The 13,584-nt window shown below is 35.9% G+C and overlaps 1 protein-coding gene across 1 annotated transcript in view; it reads left to right on the top strand.

The window, feature by feature from the left end:
- The first annotated feature begins 11,953 nt into the window (after positions 1-11,953).
- The window catches only part of LOC115448805 (acetylcholinesterase), a 51,096-nt gene continuing 49,465 nt past the window's right edge, over positions 11,954-13,584 (top strand). The window contains exon 1 of the mRNA XM_030176366.2: positions 11,954-12,044. The gene's annotated coding sequence lies outside the window, so the exon portion shown is untranslated. The remainder of the gene's footprint in view (positions 12,045-13,584) is intronic.

The raw sequence follows: 13,584 nt of genomic DNA, 5'->3' as shown, positions 1-13,584 counted from the left end.
TTATTGTTCCGATTTAGTTTGTTTGAAAGTTTGAATTTGGTTTTATTTTTAGTCGTATGCTGTTTGAATACGTACATAACAAGGGTCGGAGCAGGCCTTTAAATGTTATACGTTTGTAGAAACTTTAAAAACATAATATAAACGGCAAAGCCATAGAAAAAGTTGTTTGTTACTCGCTGTAAATCAAGTACTAAACTTGGTATATATATCAAAGAAACATTTATATTTCCTGCTACTCGCTAAGTTTTGTCTGCAGTATGGTGGCTTCTATGGCGCAGTGGGCGATGGATCTGGCAAGTCAAGGCTGAAAAACATGCGGCTGCGGTTTTATTTCTCCGTAGAGATTAATATTTCTATGTTTTTACATACGGGTATGCCAAAGTATTTATACCTGATAAAGTAGCAGATTCTAGAACATAAACTAACAACGTTCTACAAACAATTTCTTTGGCATTTGTGATCTAGATGGCTGACGATGTTGACGTATCATCTGATGAGCCGCTTTGTTTACGTTCTTTAACAATAAAGTAATCAAGTATGCAGTGGCTTAATATTTTTGGCGAAATATTTTTTTCTACAGTTAACATAATATAATACGCTGTTCACAATAAATTAAAATCAGTAAAATATCATAATACTTAATAATTTCCTTCTAACATATTATGTCTAGTCTCTAAACTTACAAAATAATCATATATTTTGAACATAGGTACCTAAAAGAGTCCAACAAGAATTAATAACGCACAAACACTAATTATACATTCTAAATTATTAAAAATATGTCGCGCCAATAGCTCAACATGAAGCCGCAAATTCTCGGGTTACTCTGAAGTACACAGACACGCACGCACACATGTATTTTACGTCACTTCCAAAAGATTAGACAAAGACACCGCGCTGCGTGTGAAAGAGACAACAATATCGCGAGGGAAGCTATGCGCGGCCGGGTTCACTTCGAACACTATAAGGCGCGAGCGCTGCGCGCGAGTTACGATTTAACGAATTGATATGAACGACAGATATCATTGAAGTATTGATTTAATTTAATAAATATAAGATGACTTGTTTGAATATACTATTTTTATTCTAGTTATATTTTTATGTTTTTCTTTTATTATTTTTAATTAATTTACAAAAGGTAACCCGGTAGGAATCGGCTTGTATGGACGCTTCGCCACTGCAAGTATGCTTTTTTAACGTGAAGAGACTAAGACGTCGCTTTGATGGGAAGCGATACAACTGTCCATGAACAGTAGCAACACCGTTATATATTTAATTACAAAACACTACGTGTAGCATGTGATTTACATGGTTTACATATAGCGTGTTCCAGATACACCAGTGCAAACAATCAGTCAAGATTGACAAGCCTTAGTAAATACGCCAGTCTCGTCAGCGTATGGACAACACTACGCCGAGTCGCGCACAAAGCAGATTGGATTGCTATTTGTATTCGCGAAGCTTTGTGCTATTGTTTGCTTTAAATTCATTTTTATAAATATGTGCATTTTATTACTTATATTCCCATTAAGATTATATTTATGCATTCCATTTTTAAATCGTTTTTATTATTTTGTAAAGTGATCAGGGAGTATTGTCTTATTAGAGTGTTTGAAACTCAGATTTGAAATACATATATGACAGTGATTAACTTTCATCTTATGAAAAAGCAGTTTCGTTTGTGTTGGCGAGTCGCTTGGTGTGGTCCAATCAGTGTGATCCAGTTAGGAAGGCCGGCATAAGCCTGACGACCGTCGAGAGAATAATTTTATGAATGATCTAAGTTTTTATATATGATTGTTTTAGATCTCTTTGGTACAATATACATCTTACATATCCTATCATTAAACCGTTGTGATTTTCGGTTTGCGTGATGTCGAATTATTAGATATTTAATTTGGAAAAAATAGAATCAAGGAAATATGTGCCTTAACCTACTATAATGTTATGCGGCATATCTCTTTATCATAAAACATTTAACCCAGTTTTATCAATTTGGCGATCATTGTGCTAGTGTGACGTCAATGCTGACGGTCTTGACGTCATCGCAATGCATTCTATGCCTGGCTTGATGACGTCACGATTTCGTTGTAGTCGCTACAGGTGCCTTTTCGTCACGTGGATTCCTAGGTTTTTTTTCAGGTACTTATAAGTACGTTGAATTTACAAAATAGTCATGGAACGTCTGTCATCGATTTAAGTTTTGTTTTAATGTTTCGTCATCATCTCTTTACAAAATAGTCATGAAATGTTGTGCCTGTAATAGTTTTATGTATTTTTTATGTTTTATCGTCATCGTCAGCCTCATGAAATTACTGAAGTTTTCTAAAGATTTCTATAGATCCGTTAAAAGCAGCATGCATCTAGCGTGCTCTTGTGATGTAATGTTATCAAAACAAACAAAAAAACATTTATCACGCATTTATTCCTGAAGGAGTATGCAGAGGCGCAATCAGGGAAACCACTGTTCGCCAAGTGTGTTCCGTCCCATAATGTGATGAAGGCGAGCTTATAACCATATCGAGCACAAATTCCAGATTCCGGGCTGCCACTGAGCAGAAAAACCCAAATTCCACTTTGCTCGACCCAGGATTCGAACCCAGGATCTCAGAGCGCTCCCATACCGCGCATACAGTACAACTACGCCACCGAGGCAGTCTAACGTAATGTTTATCGCGTTCAACAATCTTAAATATGAAAGTCTTAGAAAGTCTTACTACGTTAAATTTTTTTCAATAGTATTAATGGACTTAACTGAGGTAATACTCACTGTCGACTGCCTCGAGAAAACAGAAGCATACGGCTTTGCCGTTGATTCGGGAAATGAGTAGAATAGCAGGAGGAACTATTCCAACTCAATCAATCGTTATTCCTTTCTTTTTTAATGAGGATAATATAGTCACTATTTTAACATTTTTGTTTATTAATAAACTTATTGCTGATATAATATTGCATCCGAGAGTAATACATTAACAACAGATTATTCGTCTCAATGTGCCCGCATTGCGCCAGCTTGGTGGATTGGGATCTAAAATTCCGTTTGGAAATATCAGAGGCTTTTGCCCTGCAGTGGGGTGTAATGTTGGCCGGAAATATGAAAAGGTTGGCCTACCGTATTTCAATAAAAGTTTTGTTAACACCTAAATAGCCCGCTGAGCAAAACAGAACTGAAATATTTTTAAGATAGTTAAATATCTCTGTAAAAGATTTTTAAACTATACTTTTCAGTTTTCAGTTGTGAATAATTCCTGTATTAAGTGTAGCGAGTGTACAAACCAATACAAAACATTTTGTTTTCTCAAAAACAAGTGAACTAAATTGCGCTAATGCAGCCTGCGGACTCACGTAGCTAATGCTACGAACGCTACAACAATGCTACGACGTAGCTCTCGGCTACGTTATTTTTCTCTACGTAATCCAGCTTTGTATGCATATTGCATAGTATCTGCGCAACAAAAGGGCGTGAGAATGGCAGTTACGAGAGTCATCAATCAAATTCATTAAGCCTTTTAGGCGAGCTGTAAAAAGGATGCTGTAAAACCGGGTATTATTTTTTCGAGCGTTCTTTTTAATATTAATAAATGTTAAATCTACCCTATACCTATTAATTTAAGGTTGATTTTCATGCACGATATCATCGGCTCTAACTAATATCATTAGCTCACTTAATAACTAAACACTTACCTACTTATATTTAACATAATTATCATATATCAAATAAGAATTCTTTTATCTTGTCAAATGAATGTTTAAATCTTACATTCCTCAAAAAACCAAGGCGTCGAAAAAGGCGACTATAATTTTGATATCAATAACTTAACATTGCCAACCATATATTTCCACATGCAAACACACAAACCCAGTTTCACTGCAAAATGGTCCCACATAAACAGTTAAAACACCGGATGCAGGTAAAAATGATCGCGAGAGGTGCTTGTGTCGTACCGCAGCGCACTGCAGTTCGATGCAACATTAACGTTAATGGCAAATAGAGGAAACAGCCCGCACGTTGTTTATCTTCCGTTGTGTACGTACAAACTGCACTCATGTTACAATTGAAGTGGAGTTAGTGAGGACACAATATATTGAATGCTGAGTTAAATCTTGCTATATATGCGAAAATGTGATCTGTAGGTTTATAGTAAAGACGCGATCCTTTTTTACATGATTCTACTCATTAATGAGAGACACTCCTTGAAAATGAACATGTATTCTTTAAGTAGTCTTTATCTTAAAATTATAGCTAAACAATGCGATTTTATTAATCTCTATACTTAAGCACAATCAATTATAGTGAAAAACTTATTTTAATATTATAGATCCGAGTATTTAATCAAAACAACATTATACGTATTGACATCTCACCACCGGCTTTTGTCCATTAGAATCATACGTTGGTCTGGATTGAGGCCATGTTCTCAATTCAAATAAAGTTTCAAAAGACATTGTTTATAAAGACGTTGATACATTAACATATTATGTAGTCATTGAACAGATATAAGCAGCAGCAGTAAGACGTTAAGACATTATGAATTGAATTGTACTTACGCGAAAGGAAGGTTAGAATAATTCGCTGAACATATAAATATATAATTCTTGGAACCACCGAGTGCTGACCGGGAGTGTCTCCCCGTGCAACCTGGCACGGGATTTAGGGACGAACAGGCTTCTTATATTTATAAAGCTCAAACTTTTATCCTCAAACAAAGGAGGCATAAGTCTAAACGAGATTCGTCAAGCTCTTTGTTATGGTATGATATAAGACGAGTTTTTTTTTATTGCCGTAGTAAGCAAACAAGTAAGCGGTCCGCCTGATGGTAAGCAGCATCCGCCGCCTATGGACTGAAGCAATGCCAGAGGCACAGCCAAGCCGTTGTCTACCACAACATGTGTCGATTCTATTGTTGCAAAACTTTGAAATAGGATTTTGGTTTCTGATTGACTGATTCGGGAATTAATCTTTGGAGGCGAGGTCCAAAAATTGAATATTCCCCTGAAATATTTCATAAGCTAGAAAAACATAACTATCTTAACCACACTACTTTGCTACTTGTATTATTATTTTAAGCCTTTGGTTTTAGTTAAAGTTATCTGAAAACACTAAATATCGAAGCACTAGTACCTCAGTTTACTCTTTAAAAAACAAGCGTGTTTGTATTTTATGTGTTGCAAAATACGAACCCTTTGAGAATATTGATAAAATACGTTCCTATTTTGAAAAATCTTCAAAGATGACCTGATTTCCTCAATCGACTCTACCTGCCTGTAAAGCTCACGAAAGCTTCCTATTTCCTGTGCCCCGTTACGTTACTGCGGTCGCAAGGTGGCTTTCACGGAATATATTTTTCAGTTGGACATGAAGAGCATGGTTTCATACTTTTTACACTCCAACTTTCGTTGGGTATTTGAGAACATCTGCTCGGAGCCAACTTCATGATTGAAAAGCGTAGTTTCTAAATATTTTTGGAAGTATTTTTGTCTTTAAAAGTTTTTTTTGGATAGGTTGAGTCTCATGCATTACTATAAATAGAGATTTTATTCTACAATGTACAGTAATCAACATGACTAGAGAGTCATGTTGATTACTGTACATTGTAGAGTTTAGGGGTAAGTATATTACCTTAAAAATTTCGTTGATAACTTTACACTGTAGAGAGTATAGGTATTTTAAAAATTACAATAATTATTTTGTTGATTAATGCTACATATTACTATTTTTCATGCCTTTAACATATTTTAGTTTCACTAGTATATTAACAAATAGATACAATACAATATTCTTTACTCTAAAGTAAGAGGTAAAGTCATTTCATCTAACAGTAAGAAGAGTGCTGTTCAAATAATATAATTATATACCAAAGCAACGCAATTCGTTCTTCGATGGTCTTAAAACTTATACCAATCTACTAAACTGTGTACTGTATTTGTATATGGAAAGTTGGTGTCTGATTGCACCTCTGCCTACCCCTTCAGGGATAAAGACGTATGCCTTCATGTATACAGGTGGACGCTACAATTTCTCAGAACGGTTATAACTATGTGTAGAGTTCTTCGAAATTACACCTTATTCCATTATAACCTGAGCTCAAATGCCGTTTCTTCGAATTTGGGAGAGATGAATTTTCTCGGAATATTGTAGTCATCTGTAGAGTGCATTTCATTTCGGTGCAGTTTGCTCTTACAATAGAGGTTCCGAGAAATGTCTCGTGACGACGTAAAAGCTTGAGATGAATCTTGTGTTGCGTTTGGTAAAGAGATACTTTCGTGAGTACGAATGCTTTAAATTGGAAATTTCAAATTATAAATTTGTAAGGTTGTAAACGAATGCTACAAAATTGATATTTAATTCAACGAATGATTTTAAATTACTGAATTAATTTAGAATTTAATAAAACAACAATGGTGGTTGATTATATTTTCAGTCGCTGCGTGTTTATTTTAGTACACGTTTTAAAGCACTACACAAAAACATATTCATATTTAGTGAATATATCAGAATTATTGAATTTTTACATAATAAACCGATTCAATGTTAGATTAATTTCATTCTTTTTGTTTCACAATTTATTTTTCTAGCTTTTGCTCGCGGCTTCGCCTGTGTGTAGGAGTTTTCCGGGATAATTTTTTTCGTTATATTATGTCCAAATTACACAAAATCATTATAAATCGTAGCCTATGTTATTCATGTTATTCTGATGTATAACTGATATTACTGTAAAGCTACATTCAAATCCGTTCAGTAGTTTTTCGTAAAAGAGGAACAAACATACATATATCCATGTATTCATCCTCACAAACTTTCGAATTTATAATATTAGTAGGATTAATCAATCTCGAAACATGTCTAATACGTAAAAGCAATCAGAGTTTCGTAGAACTTCGTGTTTACCTAAATCGTCAGGGAGTGCCATTCTAGGAATTTGAAGATACACAGCCGTGACCAATGCACCCGCAGGGTGTGTTTCGGAATCTATAGACCTTTGAATAGCACATGAATGCTTTGACATACTGGTCCCATTGAATAGTTTCTAGTGGAGCCTTTATCAAAGCCATGTCGATGTGATATTAAACTGTGGACTATGTGGTTGTACAATTATCTTTGATATGTAATCTTACTTATAGCAGTCTTGTACATGTTTTTTATCCCAAATAAATAAAATCAAATCAATAAATAAAATAGATATTACAATTCTGTTATTGAAGATTGTAGATGATTGGTCATTACTTGAATGATTGATATTAATGTGCAATTATTTCATATTTGTAAAGGTTGAATGTTTACATATGTGACTGATGGCTTATTTAATGCATTGATGTGATTATCTTGTAAGGAAATCTATTTAAATTTAGAAGATTACATTGCAAATATCGCATAGTTTATAAATCGATAGCTCTAGAGTGGTGAGATATTTTACATGATTTTCTTATATAAACTTAGTTGCTAGCTATTGAAAAATAATTCTTGATTTTTTTCGCTAAGGAAGGTACATCTTATCGGCTTGAGAGTAACTCCACTACTAATTAATTTACAATTCAATCAATCATAATCATCGAAGAAATCAAATATAAATAATTTTAAGATCAATACCAGTATTACAGGTTTCAATACTGTCGCTTCAAGCCAATGAGGCAATTTTAAAATTGTAAGTCTGCAGGTGACCCTTGCCAATATCTTAGAATTCTCAGTTAATATCAGTTCTCGAGTTCTTAACCAATATTCCTGGAAAACGGCCAATTACGCTGTTAATTTCTAACGTCGAAATTCGAAGGAGTTTAATCCAAGCTAAAAGTAAGACAAGATATTTCTATAGGTAATTGTTTTGTCTACTAAGTAGTGTGCGCTTCGCCGCTGAAAAAATAAAATTTCCACTGTCTGTCAGAGTGGCGTAAGGTGAAATTTTCTAATAGGGAACCTGTTACAATATACAGATACTAATAAGCATGGAGTCTGCAAATCGTTCTAATGATAATCAGATTCTACATATATATACCTGTATATAAAAGAAAGTTGTGTTAGTTACACTATTTATAACACAAGAAAGGATGAACCGATTTGGCTAAAAATTGGTGGGGAGCCAGCTTAGCAGGGGACGGACATAGGATACTTTTTATCCTGTTCCCACGGGAATGGGGCGTGACATAAAATGTAGTATAACAAAACGAAATTTAGTATGGAGATAGTTTAAGACCCTGGGAAGATTGTAGGCTACTATCCCGGGAAAATATATAGTGGGACTTTTATCTCGGAAAACTCCTTAACGCGGGCGAAGCCGCGAGCAAGTTTAGTTTAGTTCTATATAAAGGGAAGCTGGCAGGAATCGTGTTATATGGACCCTTTGCAACTGACAATGTCTATTTTAGGGTTGCGATTTATATTCTTAATATAGCGTCTACTTGTGTTTTAGTTTCTCACAAAAATCCCATCATCGCACATTCTAGAATTTATTATACTTGGAATAGAAACAATATAAAATACCCTCATTTCCTCTTAAATAACAAAGCCACGTACACAGTTTTGTATCCACGTACGCGTCCAATACAAGCACCGTCATGTCCACTATTAGTGAAAGCAAAGGCGCGCTTATTTGTTCAGCGTGTCGTGCCTGCTATGTAAACTAGGCGTACACTTTGGCCTGTCGGTTTGGAGTTATAAAGGTAGTCTCTATGCTACAGAGGGAAGTTTTTTTTTTGTTAGAGCATGGCAACGTGACCTCTTTGTGCCTGATGGTAAGTGGAGTGGGGTCAATGGAATGGCGACTGACGAGAGATGATTTCCCGTCAGCGACTCAAAATATTTTTTTCGGATTTTGTCGCGGTTTTCATATTTTACTTTTTCCCACCGTTTCGAAGACTTTGCAGCCTTCATGGCCGCGAGGGGGGACTGAACCTGACCATGAAGGCTGCGATAAAACCTCGATAAAATCGGAAAAACAGTTTAATTTTAATGTCTAACATTCGCGTAAACATAAGAAATCATTATGAAAATGAAAAAAAAAAATAATGAAAAAATCGTTTATTGGAAAACAATAGACTTACAGAGAATTAATGCTACTTAAAATGAACAAACACTTTGAGATCCTTAAAACTAGAATTTATTATGTAGGTACATATTGCACTATACTACTTAGTCACCCCCTGACCATAAAGGCTACAAAGACTTCGAAACATCGGAAGAAAATTATAATATAACCGCGATAAAATCCGTAAAACATTTTATTTCAATACCATCTATTGATAATAATAATAATATCAGCTCTGTATTATATACTTGCCCACTGCTGAGCACGGGCCGCGTCTACTATTGAGAGACCACCACGCTGGCCTAGTGCGGATTGGTAGACTTCACACACGGTCGAAATTCCTATGGAGAACTTCTCATGTATGCAGGTTTCTTCACGATGTTTTCCTTCACCGTTAAAGCGAACTATAAATTCACAAAGAATACACACATGATTTTAAAAAAGACAGAGGTGTGTGCCCTCGGGATTTGAACCTGCGGACATTCGTCTTGGCAGTCCGTTCCTCACCCAACTAGGCTAGCGCCTCTATATATATCATCTATTGCTTGTAACAAAAATTCCGCATGAACAATCGACATAGAATGCGTCCGGGTCCTTATAAGACGAGTCGTGTGTGATGCGAGTCGTGACGTGGGCCGGAATTATGCATGAGGCTCTACCTGTACAATTGAACCGGTTCGACCTTAGCGCTCATATCATTGGAAGTGATGCGAATATTCTTAATTCATGGGTTTTATTAGCGAATTTGTGTATATATAAGCTTATTCTTCATCAAATCTCAATTTCAGATGATCTCGTGTTTTGTATTTTTTTTATAAATTAAATCTAATCGATTATACCAACTTATTATGTAACAGAGGTTAAGATGTCTGTGCATTATATGGATGAGGTGATTGGTATCCGATACCAAAGTAGTGTCGCCTTTCCAGATTGCGACGTAATTTATGCCGCCAATCTAAGTTGTAATATTTGTATGTGTGAATAAATGTATGTACATATGTATGCATTTGTGTAGGTATGTATGTATGTTCGGATCGAATCTTGAAAATGAATTTTAAAGCAGTTATCGTCAACCGATTATGAAGATATTTTGCACACACTTTTAATTTGGATGATAATGTATGGTAGTGACGACATTCTATATCCAATATGGCGGACAGCCCATATGATTGGAAAATAATTCCACATAATATAAAACGTAATTTCGTTCACATCTGACTGCTGCAATTTTGAAAATGGAACGAAATATTCACGCACCGTAAATTCTTGAAGCGAAAACAAGATCCGTCGCGCAATTTGGAATACTATAAATTACACCACACTATACATTAGAGTACAATAAACGCTAAAATAGATCAGCGACGTATATTACATCGTGGAACAGAAGTATCGAAGTAAACGTAAGTATAAAGCGTGATATAGTATAAGGTATTTAATTGAGTGAGATACTGGGTAAGAGTTGATAACATAATACCAACATACCACTTGAAAGCCACCCTCTTTTTTAAAAACGGTAATCGATGTGGTACGTGTTGAAGTTACTCAGATGGTTAAAACAATTATCAGTTTGTTTTTTAGCAGCAAGTAGGTATATAATTGAGTGAGATACTGGATAAAAGATGAGAATATAATACCAACATACGACTTGAGAACCTTCTTTTTGAAAATTGGTAATCGGTGTTACGTATTGAAGTTACTCAAGATGGTTAAAACAATTATCAGTTTAGTACAGATTGCTTTTAGCAACAAGTTGACAACGTCTGCGCGGTGTCTTAGAGGCTGTGTATACGATGTTTTTGCTCACGACGTGTTTTAAACGCAATTACAACGCGCAGTAAACGCGACGCAGATGTGAACACCAAACGTTTATTACTATGTGCGTATCGAAGATGCCCGTAGAGAGCGTTCTTGTTCTGAGGCGTATGTCTAAATGTGTTTCCATCCTGTAAAAAGTGTGAATTAAATTCCTATGAGTTCTAATTGTTAACGCCTACTTATTGTACTCTTAGTTAAAAACACTTGAGTAACCCGAGAATAATGTTATAATATTAATTTCGTAAATATATACTTTATATATATCACATCTTTATTCCCTAAAGGGTAAACAGAGATGAATTAACACTTGCGGTCCCATGATAATACGAGGAGCGGACGTGTTGTCGTATGGCATAAGAGCCAATCCTAAAACTCCGCGGTGGCCATCTTCGGCGCATTAAGGATGGCTGCGGACTTCTTCCGACGGAAGTGACTAAGTAGTTCGCAATCGTCCCTGACAAGATCCAATTCTGGGCAAATGAAGAATTTTTGTATAAAAAATATCATACAAATTTAAAGTGCCTAACACGAGAATCGAGCTTGAACTTCGCGATTCGCAACTCAATCATCCTACTTACATACCAATGTTATAGTCATTTCCATTAACCGTTATTAAAACCTTAATAAACGTCTTAATTATCGACTACAAAGGCTTTCTTATAGTAATTGAAATACGATTATGATAGATTCCACATACAATGTCGTCATGGTACATCAAAAGGTAGATAATCTTTTCGTAAGTGACGATTATACATCGTCATTCCTACGGATTTGTACTACCGCGAGACTTAAAGCCAAAATCTATAACACTGGACTACTATCTAGCCGGAAAATTTATCTGGCATCACCATCTACGTAAGCGATAAAATAAAGTTTTTTGTTGCACTATCCATTGCGGCGTCTATCGGTGAGTTATTGATTAGATCGCGGAACTGATAAAGCAATGGAAGACGAGGTTATCTCGCGCATCGCGACAGATGTACGTGTGTGTGCAGTATAGAGTAGGCCCACAGATCGAGCCCACAATGCACGTTGTTTATCCGCTAGGGCGCGGGGGTGTGGCGCGGCACGCGGGAGGCGGGGCTCCCGGCCGGGCCCAGTCAGTCAGTTGCCGCCGCCCGCCGGAGCCGCCCGTACCGCGAGTGCACACACCTTTACAAACACTGACACTCCGACCTTCAATCCGTGCGAACGAGACGTCTATATCAGGTGGGTTCTTTTTCAAATTCCAAAAACGAATTTTTAATTTTATTTTTTTTCTCCGACATGCTTTACTCAGCCTTGATGACAGCTTTCAAAATTTCGTTATATAATAATTAAGTACCTGAACTCACACGAGATAAAAGGTGTATTGACAGTCGAAATTTAATTTTGAGCCGTTGCTACGCTGCTACGAGCCCCCGTAGCGTAGCACTGTAGCACCTTTGTATCCGCGATTGGGATTTTTTATGATCGGTTCGTACTCGTAGCTTTCAAGGAAGCATATTTCTAAGGGTAAACGCATTAGTTATTGACAGTTTTTCACGGTCAAGACAAGGTCTTTGGTGAGTATGGTGGTTGTAATGGGGTAAGTGTGATAGCTCGCAGTGGCCCGCCGGCCGCGGAGCGCACACCGATGTCATTTCGCCATAATTGTCCTGAAAACCTCGACCTTGTTCGGCGCGTGGGCCCTGACTCTTTGTTTCCGCAGACCTATTTTTCCCTTGTTAAATATTTAAAACGGTGTATTGTTCGAATATTTTTACGTTTGCGTTTACTATAAATAAATTCGCGCAGGTTGTATTAGTCGACGCCTTACAATTTGTTCTTGTAAAAGCATATGAGTATGAAATATTTTTATTACACACATAACATAGAAGCCGAGCTTTTCATGACCTATAGATATCGAAAATATTGCTTAGCAAAAACATGTTATTGTAATACGATATTCGTGTTTATTACTTTTGTAAAAGAAGATGATATTGTTTCATTAATCTTAACTATTGTTTTGATAACAACGTTTGATACCTTTCTTATTATAAAGTAGAGAAATAAAGTCGAGTACGTCCGTTCTCCTCTCCCTACTGGTTTCGGGGTGAGGTTTGTAAATATTTATACTGCTTTTATACGCCTTTTGTGGAATACACGTATTCATACATACATGCATATACACGTATGGATATTATTGTTGGGAAATGTACTCCGTTTTAATGAGGAGTTTGGGGTGTCATCGTTCCAAGTTGGTCGAAATAAGGGATCGTTGTTTTCCCTTCTCCTGGTGGAGTCCAGTGATGACAGGTGATTTTTTTTCAAACGGGAACTTAAAGCAAAATTTTTTGGCAAAGTTAACATATCACTCAGTGGTCACAGTATAGGTCAGTTTAATAGAAATCAAAAAGTACAAAGAGATTAGTCTTAAGTCTAAAATCAATCATAATTAATATACGTATTATGCGTAGGTAAGACGACATTCAACGTTAATAGATCGAAAAATAATACGCCCTATCGATAACAAATTAACAACAAAATATGAAATCATTCATTTGAAATCAGAATAACAAATAGGTACATATTAAAATTTAAATTTACGACTGAGGGTATTTACATTATTTCCGCTTACAAATATCTAAGTCTTCAGACAGTAGCAGTTTATTCTGTACATAAATTACTTAGATTATCAATTTTAATAATTATTCTAATCATTCAGTTTTACATGGTACCGTTTTGCCACTTCCAAATCCGTAAAATATCATAGTACTTAATAAATTTC

The sequence above is a fragment of the Manduca sexta genome, chromosome 28 (assembly GCF_014839805.1).
Source record: "Manduca sexta isolate Smith_Timp_Sample1 chromosome 28, JHU_Msex_v1.0, whole genome shotgun sequence".
Lineage (NCBI taxonomy): Eukaryota > Metazoa > Arthropoda > Insecta > Lepidoptera > Sphingidae > Manduca > Manduca sexta.
Note: the sequence above shows the minus strand (reverse complement) of the source record. Positions and strands in the feature narration are given on the sequence as shown.